Raw genomic sequence first — 12619 nt, 5'->3', positions numbered from 1 at the left:
TCCTGCTTGATACCTTTCGAACTTTATATACGTATTGTAGAAAATTCTCACCGCTACAATCACTTCGCTTGATTGTGTGATGCTCTTAAAACGTCAAATGGGTTAAGGTGCAATGTGCGAATACGAGCGACTGATCCATTACTACCCACACGCATTGAGTGCTACTATTTTTCTGAAACATAGCCTTCAGAATGGTTCTATATTTATCCTATATCTAAGCCCGGGGACCCTGGCCATAGCCCAGCGTGCACATGCCTAAACACGGTACTGGCTCTAGGAAAGGTGAGGTGTAAGAGCACAATTCCCTCGCAAAGTAATACTCAGCGTTAATCCCAAGAGGAAGAGCATACGGAGATACAAGAGGTTTAGGTTTAGTCAGTAGGCTTGCTGGAGAGCTGCAGTAAGAATCCGACAGTACCACGGCAAGTCGGAATTGGTCTCTTTTGAAGATTCCTCCTCGATAAATAACACACACACCCACACACACATCCGGTCCTCGGAATACGTTTTCAAAGTTTGAGTGAATCCCATACATATCTTTTGTAAGAAATGTAAAAATCACATCATTAAATTAACCATTTATTTAAACACAACCGCAAACGGGACGTAACTAGTGATAATATTTCAAGCCTGAACGTGTTCCACCAGAGCTAAAAATAGATAACGAGGAAGATTTGGCCGATCGAAGAGAGGAGGTGATGACGATTTGCTTACAGGAGACATTAAAGGTCGCTGGGTTCATTAGTTGGGGCCGTAGCAATACTGTGGGGAATTTGTGATGACATCATTACAGTTCCTCAATGACGGAGTGGTTAACGAACCCAGCTACAACTGGGGATCGCAGCTTCTATTCTTGCTTGAGGACATATCTTTTCTCAGTGTGTCCAATAAAAACATGAATTTTCACCGTATCTCCACTCTCGCCGATCCGGTCATTCTATCTCTGTCTATTTTCCGTTAAATATGTTCCTAAAAAAAGAAAATACGTCAAAAACAAAAAAGATATGTGATTATGGTTTTGCTAACGCTATAGATGAAAAACAATCGAGTGAACAAAGGGATACGTTGGGCACATGAGATCTTCTCTTGATTGATTCTTTTCCTCAAGCATTACTAAATTTACTTGAGAATTTTTTTCATATCATTATTAGTACGAGACAAATCAAAAACTGAGAATTGTAAGTGGAATATGAATTTATTAGACGATCAATTATACTGATTCCAATAAATCACAATTGAAGCTACATATCTAAAAATTTAAAAAAGCTCTCTTTTTAGGAGCTCTCGGTTTCAGTTTCAACCAAAAGAATTGATTATTATGTTACATTTAATGATGTTATATTTCAAAAATTGCGATTAAAGAAAATATACTTGTAAGATAAACATAAATTTTTCAAATTGAGATTTTCGACTTTTTGTCCTTTCGACGTTTTATCTTTCGACCATCGTTTACTTAACGTGGTCAATCCTTCCTAGGACACATAAAAAACAATCCGGTTTTGTGTTGTTTCTAGTCCGCTATTTATCCGTGGCCTCCGGAGAGCCTTCAAGGTTCAATGGTAGTTGTTTTTCGTCGTCTGCGCGGTTATTATTTGCCTTTTTTGATACATACAGTCAGGCGATCGACCGTCCGGCAGCTTTCCCTTTCGGTTGGTAAATAGACAAGTTTCTTCTTACACGCAGATAAGTTGTAAGCGCAAGTTCACTCCGAGCGGCACGGCTCGAGCCGTGCTAAAGACCTTTTCACATGCATGAGGATTGTAGTTGCAACATGAGAAAAAATCTCACCATCCTTCGCGAACATGCATTTCTTCAATTTCCTTTTGTTAACTTTTAACGACTTTTTCTCGGCTGCATTCGAAGGTAAACTGGCTGCACAGAAACATAATTCTCATTCACCGTGGTCAGTAACTAACCCTGAAAAGCGATGAATCGTATTTTTCAAAATGAATACCCATTAAATGTATCGGGTTTATTCAAAATTCAGTCACTCAAATCTTTACAAACTAGTTGTGCTATAATTGTGTTGCTACTTAGTTCATCGATGTTAGTTTTGTACCTTGCACAGTGCGATGCACCAAGCGTTGAAGTCTTTCGTCTCGGGATTGCCGTTGAGATGTTTACCATCGTAAGAAGCATGTTAATCAAATTTATATCGCCTCTTGAGCTTCGAGAAGATCCGAGTATACAGCTGAAGGTTACCCTTGAAATCGTTAACATCAACCGAGGAGCGAAGAGAAATATAAACATCGTCTGTGAGCATAAACATTGCTCAATACGAAATCGTTGAACTTGAGGTGTTCGGAATGGAAGGCAAGACGAGAAGCGACTTTAAGTTGACCAAAATAGGAATGACCACGATGTCTGCTTCTATAATAATGTACTATTTTATTACCCCTGATATTACTATACGCTGAATACTGCTGTAGAGATCGCAATACATCAATTATGAGTTATTGGCAGTAGAGCATTACACCGACATGACGGGTTGCATTGACATGTGCAGACTGTACATAGCAAAAGGGCAAGAAGGTCCTATTTAATCTGATAATAGTATACAGTTAACCAGCCGCGTTTAGTAAATGTGCATTTCGCTATAGAAATTTCTAGCCAGCAGTTCGGATTGAGAGGACTTTGAGTGATTGTGATGGGTTTTCTGTACCTCCGCTGTTGACCAGAGTTAAAAATAATCGAAGCTTTTTTTTGGCGGCTGAAAATGAACCTGATGCGACTCGCGGTGAATAGAAAAAATATTCATTCAAGTATCCATGATATTCATTCAGTTGAATATCGTACAATATATTCATTTCACTAATTATATAGGAAAATGTTTTCAAATGCCGGTAAAGCATATGAAACAACAATCATCATCGCTTACATTGTGCCAGGGCATACTTTGATGCGTTTGATTCGTTGCTGCACGGCCGCTTCGTGTAATAATCGGAGACGAATGAAAATCTGCATGGGTGAATGGGCGGTTTAATCGTTTGACGTTTTCAGCTGTGTCACTGAATATTGAAAATGAATGCGGCTGAATTTGATCAATTTTCATTCAATGAATTTGAATATTTTTAACTCTGCTGTTGATTTTAAATGCGTCAAAATTAGACTCCCTGTCCCAATGCTTGCTGAAAAAAATGCGCATAGACTAAGTTCATACATTTCAGTTCCATCATGTTAGAAATGTCGCACTGATGGGATTCCAGAACAAACATGAACTCATGATGCAATGTTGTTGGTGTTGTTGTTTATGTGTGGCTTTAACCTATGTGGGTCATTCGCCATTCGATGCAATGTACTTGGAAGATAATGCAGTTAAGGTACGGCTACATGCGTGACCGCTATTCGTAAATTTTTGTCGCCATAGACACATCCCAGCTAGTACTGACCCTTTTTGGCGAGAACCAGTTCTGCGGTACAGACGCCCTCAATACCGGTAGTACCGGTAAAATAGCGGTATTGAAATATTTTTATCAAGAAAAAAACTAAAAACACCGGATCTTTTATAGCTTTCACTAAAACAAGCAAGCATTCAATTCCTACCGGTTTGTTGATTATCCACTGCACACATTGTATAGTTTTTTCCCGCGTTTCCGCTGTGAAATGAAAAAGCCAGAAGGGAAAAGTGAACTTATCAGGAATTAACTAAATCATGGGCGTAATGTGGTATTGATAACATTCAAAAGTTTGGCCGAGTCTGGAAGGATAACTGTGAAGAACAGCATGCAACACAACATCAAATAGAACAACGTTTGAACCCAGATTCCAGTACATCCTACACTACATTTATAGTCAACAGCAAGTTACGGCGGAGATACAATAAAGTTTCAATAGCCCACCGATCGCCAGCATCTAGTTTAACTCGCCTAGCCACCTTTTCGTTTACTGGGATATTAATGCTATTGTTAGTGTTAAAAAGGGGTAATTCTAACTAACACACTACCACTCTACTAACTAGGTTTTGCACAGCCGTATGCTGTGCGGTTCCTATGAATCCGTAGAAGCAAACGATACCATGAATACGTACAAAAAATGAATTCTTATAAGAATATCGGGATAGTCAATAATGTTCGACGAGATTGATTATAGAGAGCTAGATGGATGGGTTATTCCAAAGAAGTTTTCTTAAAGTAAACGTAGAAAGCTTCTTAGAACGTGATCCAAACGGTTACTTTGTACGGCGTCGTATGCCCCTCCCAAGCTTGTACAGTTGAAACTTATATGGTAGAAACAATTCAGAGAAGACAATTGATTCAATTCTGTATTAATCTAATCTTTTTCAAGACATGTTTCGGAATACCAAATTCCTTTTGCAGTAGCAAGGGAAAGATTTCATCTTTTCCAGGCGATTTGGATGGAGTAAAGCTGTGAACTGCCCACTTGAACCGAAACAGTGATAACTAATGTGCGTACTAACGCACACGAGTACGAGTCACAGGAATGAGATCGGTGAACATAATCCAGCTCCGGATCGATACAATCTGGAAAACGAGCATCGAAGAGACAATTGAGAACTTTTTTCGTAAATCGTCTAAACTCCATCTCTGGTTTTTAAAGAGTTCATTTGAAAATCTTTCGATTTTGAGAGATTTTTATTTAACCTGCTATCCTAGTTTGGACTAGAGACACTAGTGCATAGGTTTTACCAACCAGCAAACTTAGCACATATGTTACAATCGCCAATCAAGTTCTTTCATTTTTCTACAAAATGAAACTAGTTGCATTAAAATCGGATCAAGTTTTGAGTCCAGAATTACCCCAACGTACTTAACTTGATCTGCGATAATAATTTCAGAGTCAAAGAACTGCAATGGACGAGCTCCGGTTGTAATCCTTCGTTGCGTTAAAAGCACCATTGATGTTTTATTTGGATTAACTGATAGTCCAACATGAAAACACCATTGCTCAACAACACATAAGGCTTATTGCATCAAATCAAAAAGTGTGTTAATGCAAATACCGGTGATCATTATGTGATAATCATTGGCTAAACCACATGTCGGAAACCCAAGCTCATTAAGTTTCCTCGACAAGCCATCGGCGACAAGGTTCCATAGAAGTGGTGACAGCACACCACCTTGAGGACATCCGCAGACACTCAGCTTCCTTATCTCTACTTATATTAACGATGAACACTGATGTCAGTTGCTAAGCATTGCGTGTATCCAGTTCGTGATATATGAAGGTACTTTATGACCTCGTGCTGCTTCTGAAATGGATTCGAAAGATACGTTGTCAAAAGCACCTTCAATATCGATAAAAACTCCCAAACTTGTATCCTGTTGCAAGACTATAAATAAAAACCTTTTTCAAAATGTGCTTGAAGTGCTCACATCCTTTTTGTAGTAGAACTAAAATGATTCCATCCTTTCCCGGAGACTTATAGGGAGCAAAACTTTCAATTGCCCGTTTGATCGGTTCGGTTGTCACAATTCTACGAGTAAATGCCCAAAAATCAGGACTACCTGAAAAGAACTCGGGGGCAGTCGTCAGTGATAGCTCTGTACAGCCTGGAAACTGTGTGTCAAAAAGACAGTTGAGTACTATTTCTTCGTCAGACGATTATTCACCATTAGCAGTTCTAATTGAACTGACATGAAAGTTTTTCGATTTCGAAAGCAACTTATTTTATCTACTAGACTCGTTGAGACTTGAGACATTTGTGCAGAGGCTTTTCCAAGCACTTCAAGTTTGGTATTCCACCAAGGTGTTCCTCTAAAAGCACGCATAACTCCGAGTGGACAAGCCTCTTGGTATGCTGCTACTATGAATGAGCTTGTTTTATCCACGACTTCATCCAAGTCACTTGGAGATTCAATCGTCGGAAAATACCCATGAAACCTAGTCGCCAAGCCCTCTTCGTAGAGGTCTCAGTTCGTAGATTTGGGATTACGATATGTGACGATATCTAGTGAGACGTTTAAATGATCAAAGACGATGTACTTATGAGCAGATAACGACGGTTCGAGCTCGTTTAGTTCGAACCAGTTTGCCAAGTCATGCGTAATACCGTCATAGCAGAGAGCTACATCTAACATCTCTTCTCTGCCAGCTCGTGCAAATGTTGGACGTTTTTCTGCATTGGGAATGTGCAGATTTATACTACTTAAGTATTTAATTGATTCGGTGCCTCTCAAATTAATATCTAAACTGCCCCATATTATGTGGTGGGCACTTGCATCACTGCCGATTATGCGAGGTAACCCATTTCTGCTACAGTATGATACAACCCTTTTGAAATCATCAGAAGGCGATGCGGCAAATGTGCCGATCAATAGAGTATTTCTTGTTTATATTGTCAACAGTTATATTTACCGTGATATCGCGAGTTGTGAAGTTGGATATAAGACATGCGTCAATAGCACTATTCGTAAGAATACATGCACGAGGCACTTCACGTGCATTTGTCATGCCATTTTTGTTGAAAGCTACGAAGACGGGTGTAAGTAACATTCCAACATAGAAATACGGTTCTTGAACCAAAGCCATAGAAGCTCTTCCTTCCTGTACAAGGCGGGATAGATTCATGGTTGCTGTACGTTTATGCTGAAGATTAATTTGTGCTACTCTAACCATACTCGATTACAGCAATACATATTTTATCATCAGCAGTTGTTGTACATCAACTAGAAAATACCAAACACGTTAGCTTATAATCGCCTATAGCGAACCCCGAAATGGGTATTAGGGACATTTCCATCATTTAAATTTCACTATTTGTGAAGAAACAAACGGCCACTGTGTCAGAGATTCGCGTAACACAACAAGGGTAAGACCCATGAAACTCCGTGCGCGACTGGCATATTTTAGTCCTGTCAGCCATTCAGTCCTCGGCACGGAGAAACACCTTGACTTGAGGACTCCTGTTTTCAGTCGCCTCTTACGACATGGGAACAGGAACCCAGTGGATCAATTCTTGGTTGAGATACCTCAACCCGCCGGATGCCACACAGCCTCTAGGCTGGTTTTGTCCGGAGAAAGATAATAAACTGTTATCAACCTCCTACTGGACCACAGCCGAAAATTCATTTTTACGGTAGTGTTTTCTCGACTAGGATTGTTCGCACCCTCCCATTCTGCTACTATCGGCAGAAGGCTGACAGCACCCAGTCGTCGGCGGTCTACAAATGAATGGCTGGCGTCCAAAAGGGGCTAACCCACATTTTGCATGTTTACAGGAAATGGAAAAAAAAAACTTCCGCATTTCCAAATTAACATATAAAAATACATTATTTTATTAGTAGTTCATTAACCCATATTGTCTAGCGTCCAAAAGGGGCTAATTCTAGCGTCCAAAAGGGGCTAATCCACAATTCACACGTCTTTTATTTATCTTTATTTTTAGAGTTGTGATTGAGTGTCTTTGGCAAAATTGTTGCATGGTATTTAGCGCTTTATTTGATTATTTCCTATTAGTTCGGAATTCAGTAGCTAAGGCAGCGCTGTTATAAACTTTTTAATGGAACGAGATAGAAAGATGATGTCAACAACAAAGTTCAGGTAATTATATCTTCAGAATAACGGATTTTTGAAAACATAATCTGAAAGTAAATTTTTTAACCAAAAAATATATGCTCTATCTCGAAACATACAGGACCTACAAAGTTTACATCTTCAGAAGATATACAGTAAAAACCCGTTCTTATAAGCTCCTTTGTGACGTTTAGGCTGATAAAAGGGGGACATTGACAAAATCTGGACATATTTGTTCCATTCTTTTCAATAAACCGAAGCTCTTAAAATATTCTTCTGTAGTCCCTTGATATAGCCTCATAACCTTTTCTGATTATTTAGTTTAAATTTCCCTTAAGGGGGTCTGACAGCACAAAATTTCGATTTTTTTGCATATTTTGGATCTCTAAGATAAGAAAAATATGATCAAGAAAGGATTTGCTCGGTTGATAAAATCGGGGACTGATGGAATCGAGTCCTCACTGTATTTAAAATGATTGGACCTACAACTTTCTCGAAGACACCACATTTCTATCTAGCTTTATTAAAAAGTTGATAACAGCGCCGCCCTAGCGACAGAATTCCGAACTAGTATGATTCAACCAAATAAAAGGATAGGTGCCATGCAGCAACTTGCCTGAAGACACCATAACTCTACAACTCTATAATATTTGATTTTCCGACCACAATGTACCGTTTTTCTCTTAATCAATTATTGCTCTGTCAACATTCAATGAATGACACTCTCGCTTGAATTTTCTAAAAATTATGCTTAACAATATACTTTTGTGTAAGAAATAGATATTATATAGAAAATAGATACTAACCTTCAGGAGCGACTGTTTGGGCCGAAACGTCAACGTACAATGCAATCCAATGCTAAACACAATATTATATCGAGTTCGCGGATATGTGAGCTGCAACATAAAATTTACTGATGGCGAATCGATTGAACACTTTTTCTTAAAACTTAAGAAAACGAACGAGAAAACTCGAATTACCAAAAGACAATATGTGGGGTTAGCCCCTTTTGGGACGCCAGTTAGTACTGGCCTCCATAGTCAACTTTGACTGCTAACAGCAAAACAGCTAAAAATTATTTTCAAATTTCTCAAATAACAGTCCACGTGGATTACTTGGGACTATTAAAAAATGCAAAAATGCAAATTTCGGAAAAACGCCAGCCATTCAAATGTCGTCAATAGACTTAGACTCGCGTGGAGGCATGAGATAGGAGACTTGTGAGAACTATGTTATCTCGTTTGGCGACCTTCACATTTGTTTGAGAATAAAAAAAAAAAGAACGTGGAGGACTTTTTGCCAAAAATTGCAACGATTTTAGAAAACTTATTTTTAAAATTATGATATTTTAATTTTGGACATATTTTGTGCAAAATTCATCGAAAATTCGCAAAATCTTCTATAATAGACGCACATTATCAGTTCTGATAGAATAGTAACGTTGTAATTGATAAAAGTAACGAATATGAAAAAATAATACAAAAAACCTATTTTAATCCACCTAGTGGTGCAGTTGTGCCTTTCTTATTTGTCCAAACTACGAATCGATGGCAGGTTATGTTCAATATAATGGTGAAAATGTCTATTACATATGGTCAAGGCTTCTGTCTGTCACGTTACAAGTTTACGCATAAGATAAGTTTGCAAAAACGATAAAATCAGATTCTATCACAATTGCACATTATTAAGGTGGCTAAACCCCATATTTTTTCTACAGAAAGTTGTTTTCTATCATGAACAGTATTCGCTTTATTCTCATTTTAATGCGTCTGTGACGTTACAAAATTTTCGCAGTGGGTTTGGAGGATGCCCGACTAAAATGGCAAAGTCTGTTCCGTTGGCCTTGAATTTGCGAGAACACACACGGAAAACCGATTGTGAGCTGCAACATAAAATTTACTGATGGCGAATCGATTGAACACTTTTTCTTAAAACTTAAGAAAACGAACGAGAAAACTCGAATTACCAAAAGACAATATGTGGGGTTAGCCCCTTTTGGGACGCCAGTTAGTACTGGCCTCCATAGTCAACTTTGACTGCTAACAGCAAAACAGCTAAAAATTATTTTCAAATTTCTCAAATAACAGTCCACGTGGATTACTTGGGACTATTAAAAAATGCAAAAATGCAAATTTCGGAAAAACGCCAGCCATTCAAATGTCGTCAATAGACTTAGACTCGCGTGGAGGCATGAGATAGGAGACTTGTGAGAACTATGTTATCTCGTTTGGCGACCTTCACATTTGTTTGAGAATAAAAAAAAAAAGAACGTGGAGGACTTTTTGCCAAAAATTGCAACGATTTTAGAAAACTTATTTTTAAAATTATGATATTTTAATTTTGGACATATTTTGTGCAAAATTCATCGAAAATTCGCAAAATCTTCTATAATAGACGCACATTATCAGTTCTGATAGAATAGTAACGTTGTAATTGATAAAAGTAACGAATATGAAAAAATAATACAAAAAACCTATTTTAATCCACCTAGTGGTGCAGTTGTGCCTTTCTTATTTGTCCAAACTACGAATCGATGGCAGGTTATGTTCAATATAATGGTGAAAATGTCTATTACATATGGTCAAGGCTTCTGTCTGTCACGTTACAAGTTTACGCATAAGATAAGTTTGCAAAAACGATAAAATCAGATTCTATCACAATTGCACATTATTAAGGTGGCTAAACCCCATATTTTTTCTACAGAAAGTTGTTTTCTATCATGAACAGTTTTCGCTTTATTCTCATTTTAATGCGTCTGTGACGTTACAAAATTTTCGCAGTGGGTTTGGAGGATGCCCGACTAAAATGGCAAAGTCTGTTCCGTTGGCCTTGAATTTGCGAGAACACACACGGAAAACCGATTCATCACAATTTCAACTAAAAAATTAGTTAAGGTTTTGGTTTCGTCTAGTTAATATTTGGGCGAACTAAGTTTTTGTTGAAGACAATAATCCAACGCTGTTGGTTTGATACTGTCAGTTTCAGTCTAGACACGAACGTTTCAGCCTAGCACAAAACCTAAAGGGCCTACCTGAGCTAAAGCTTGAAACGCTTTTCTCAGCTTGTACCGCTTGTGCAAGTTGTTGAAGGGGTTCACAAAATTGTTTCGAATTTTCGATCTGTCACGTTACTAGATATTTGTTTTCCATTAATTCACAATTAAAAATAAGCATTAATACATTTTCATTTCAAACTTTCAAGCAATATCATTAAATTTATATTAGACTACGATGGAAAAATGTGGTTCCAGACAAAATTATGGATTTTATTGACCTTTTTATCTCCTTACGGTCTTCTAGTCATTTTCAGGGCATGCAAAAAGCATCAACAAGTTTTAATAAATGACAGGCATAAACATTTTTTTTGGTCTCGCCATCCATGTTGTTTAATATTAGAGGATACATACATACGGAAAGAAAACAGTTTGGCGCAAAAATTGATAAAAAAAATTTCGTCTGTGGTTGCCATTTTCGGAGCCTTGACCATATTCAGTACGATTGTCACATACACACAATGGATCGGCAGCCACTAACTTGAGATACTATGTGTCGACAGTGAAACACTTGAAACAAGCGGCAGAATCCGGACTCCCTCGAAAATTTTCAACTTGTTAAGAAATTTTAAATTGGTTTCAATTTTGAAGTTGTTTCAATCTTAAATCATTTCAATCCAAATTTTTTGACTAGTTTGTATTAAATGTGGTTATTTCGTAATACGTAAGCGATCATTCATAAATTACGTAACGCAAAAATTGCCACAAAATTCTCCATCCCCCCTCCCCTATTACGTAACACATTCCTAGAAAAACAATTTTTTCTTCGGTGAAAACATGTTACGTAACGATCTAACTAACTCCTCCTCCTCCCTATGTCACAAAATGTCATAACTTGTCGTACCCCCTCCCCCCATAAAAGCGTTACGTAATTTATGAATGGTCCCTAATGTGCTCATTTCAAAATCGAAATTTCTGACCCACTAAAATTTTTTATTCTGGATCCTGCTTGAAGAAAAAATATATAATATTTAATTAGCTTAAGTAGCATTAGCTCAATGTTGTCTTTCGGTTAACTAATTTTATCATGCGGTGTGTGAAGGGGATGAATAACCCACAACCGAACCACCCCCTACCTATGTTGATATGCCTACTGGGTGAAGGTGATTGGGATGAGAGAGGGGTGGGTCTAAAGAGGGTAGATGCTGTGCTCGTTTAAGAGGGATCTGTTGGGAGGCTTGATGAAGGGGGGGGGGGGGGTTGCGCGGGAGTGACGGGAGGCTTGAAGGGGTAGGGGCTAGCTACGCCCCTGTTCAAATGCAGAAAATTTATCTCAGCTAGCCGGGATAAGGTTGGCCATGTTCAGAGTGATTGCATAACTTTTTTATATGACAAAAATGTGCCAAAGTTAAAAAAAGTCATTTTTTTTGGAGATTATCTCGAATTATATGCCAATTTGATTTCCAAATTTTCCTTTGCTCCCCCCCTTCTTTGAGCATTTTTCAGTTTCTGCTTAAACGGAATCAAGAACCGTTGTAGATGGCCAATGTGGTCAAAGCGACTTCGGCTATTGATCTAGACTGGTAAATCCAAGTAATTTTGCATACATTCTAATAAGTTTTGCATCATTTTAATATCATGGTGACACCAATTTATATGAGAATTTACTTTGTAGCCGCACTCTTCAACCCGTAACTCCGGAACCGCAAGTCCAATAGCAGCCGATGGGCTTGTACCTTTTATTTGATACTAAATTTGTGCAAATCGGTCCAGCCGTCTTCGAGAATCCACATGACATTTTTTCCACATGCACACATACACACAGACATTTTCCGATCTCGACGAACTGTTCAGAGTGATTCTATATACTTTGTATATGAGAAAGGCAAAACGCGAAGTAAAGTGAAATTTTATAAAATACCGCTATAGCTTTGTTACTTATAGATATAGAGCTATGATGTCTTCGACAACTCGTCATAGTTTTAATCGATCTAAAACTTTGTCGAAGGCCAAAAATCTCCAAAATGCGAAATAAGAGAGATAGCATCCCTACGTAGTGAACATTCGAACTAATTTACATCACCAAAAGAAGGCAGGTAAAATCAAGCTACTTTACTGAAGACAGCATTTCCAAAAAATTCCTATCCAAAGCGC

General features: G+C 38.1%; 1 protein-coding gene across 4 annotated transcripts in view; it reads right to left on the bottom strand.

The window, feature by feature from the left end:
- Positions 1-12619, bottom strand: part of LOC131689325 (uncharacterized) — a 90246-nt gene that overhangs the window by 76373 nt on the left and 1254 nt on the right. The window lies entirely within an intron of this gene.

The sequence above is a fragment of the Topomyia yanbarensis genome, chromosome 3 (assembly GCF_030247195.1).
Source record: "Topomyia yanbarensis strain Yona2022 chromosome 3, ASM3024719v1, whole genome shotgun sequence".
NCBI classification, from domain to species: Eukaryota; Metazoa; Arthropoda; class Insecta; order Diptera; family Culicidae; genus Topomyia; species Topomyia yanbarensis.
This window is presented reverse-complemented; position numbering and strand designations above follow the sequence as displayed.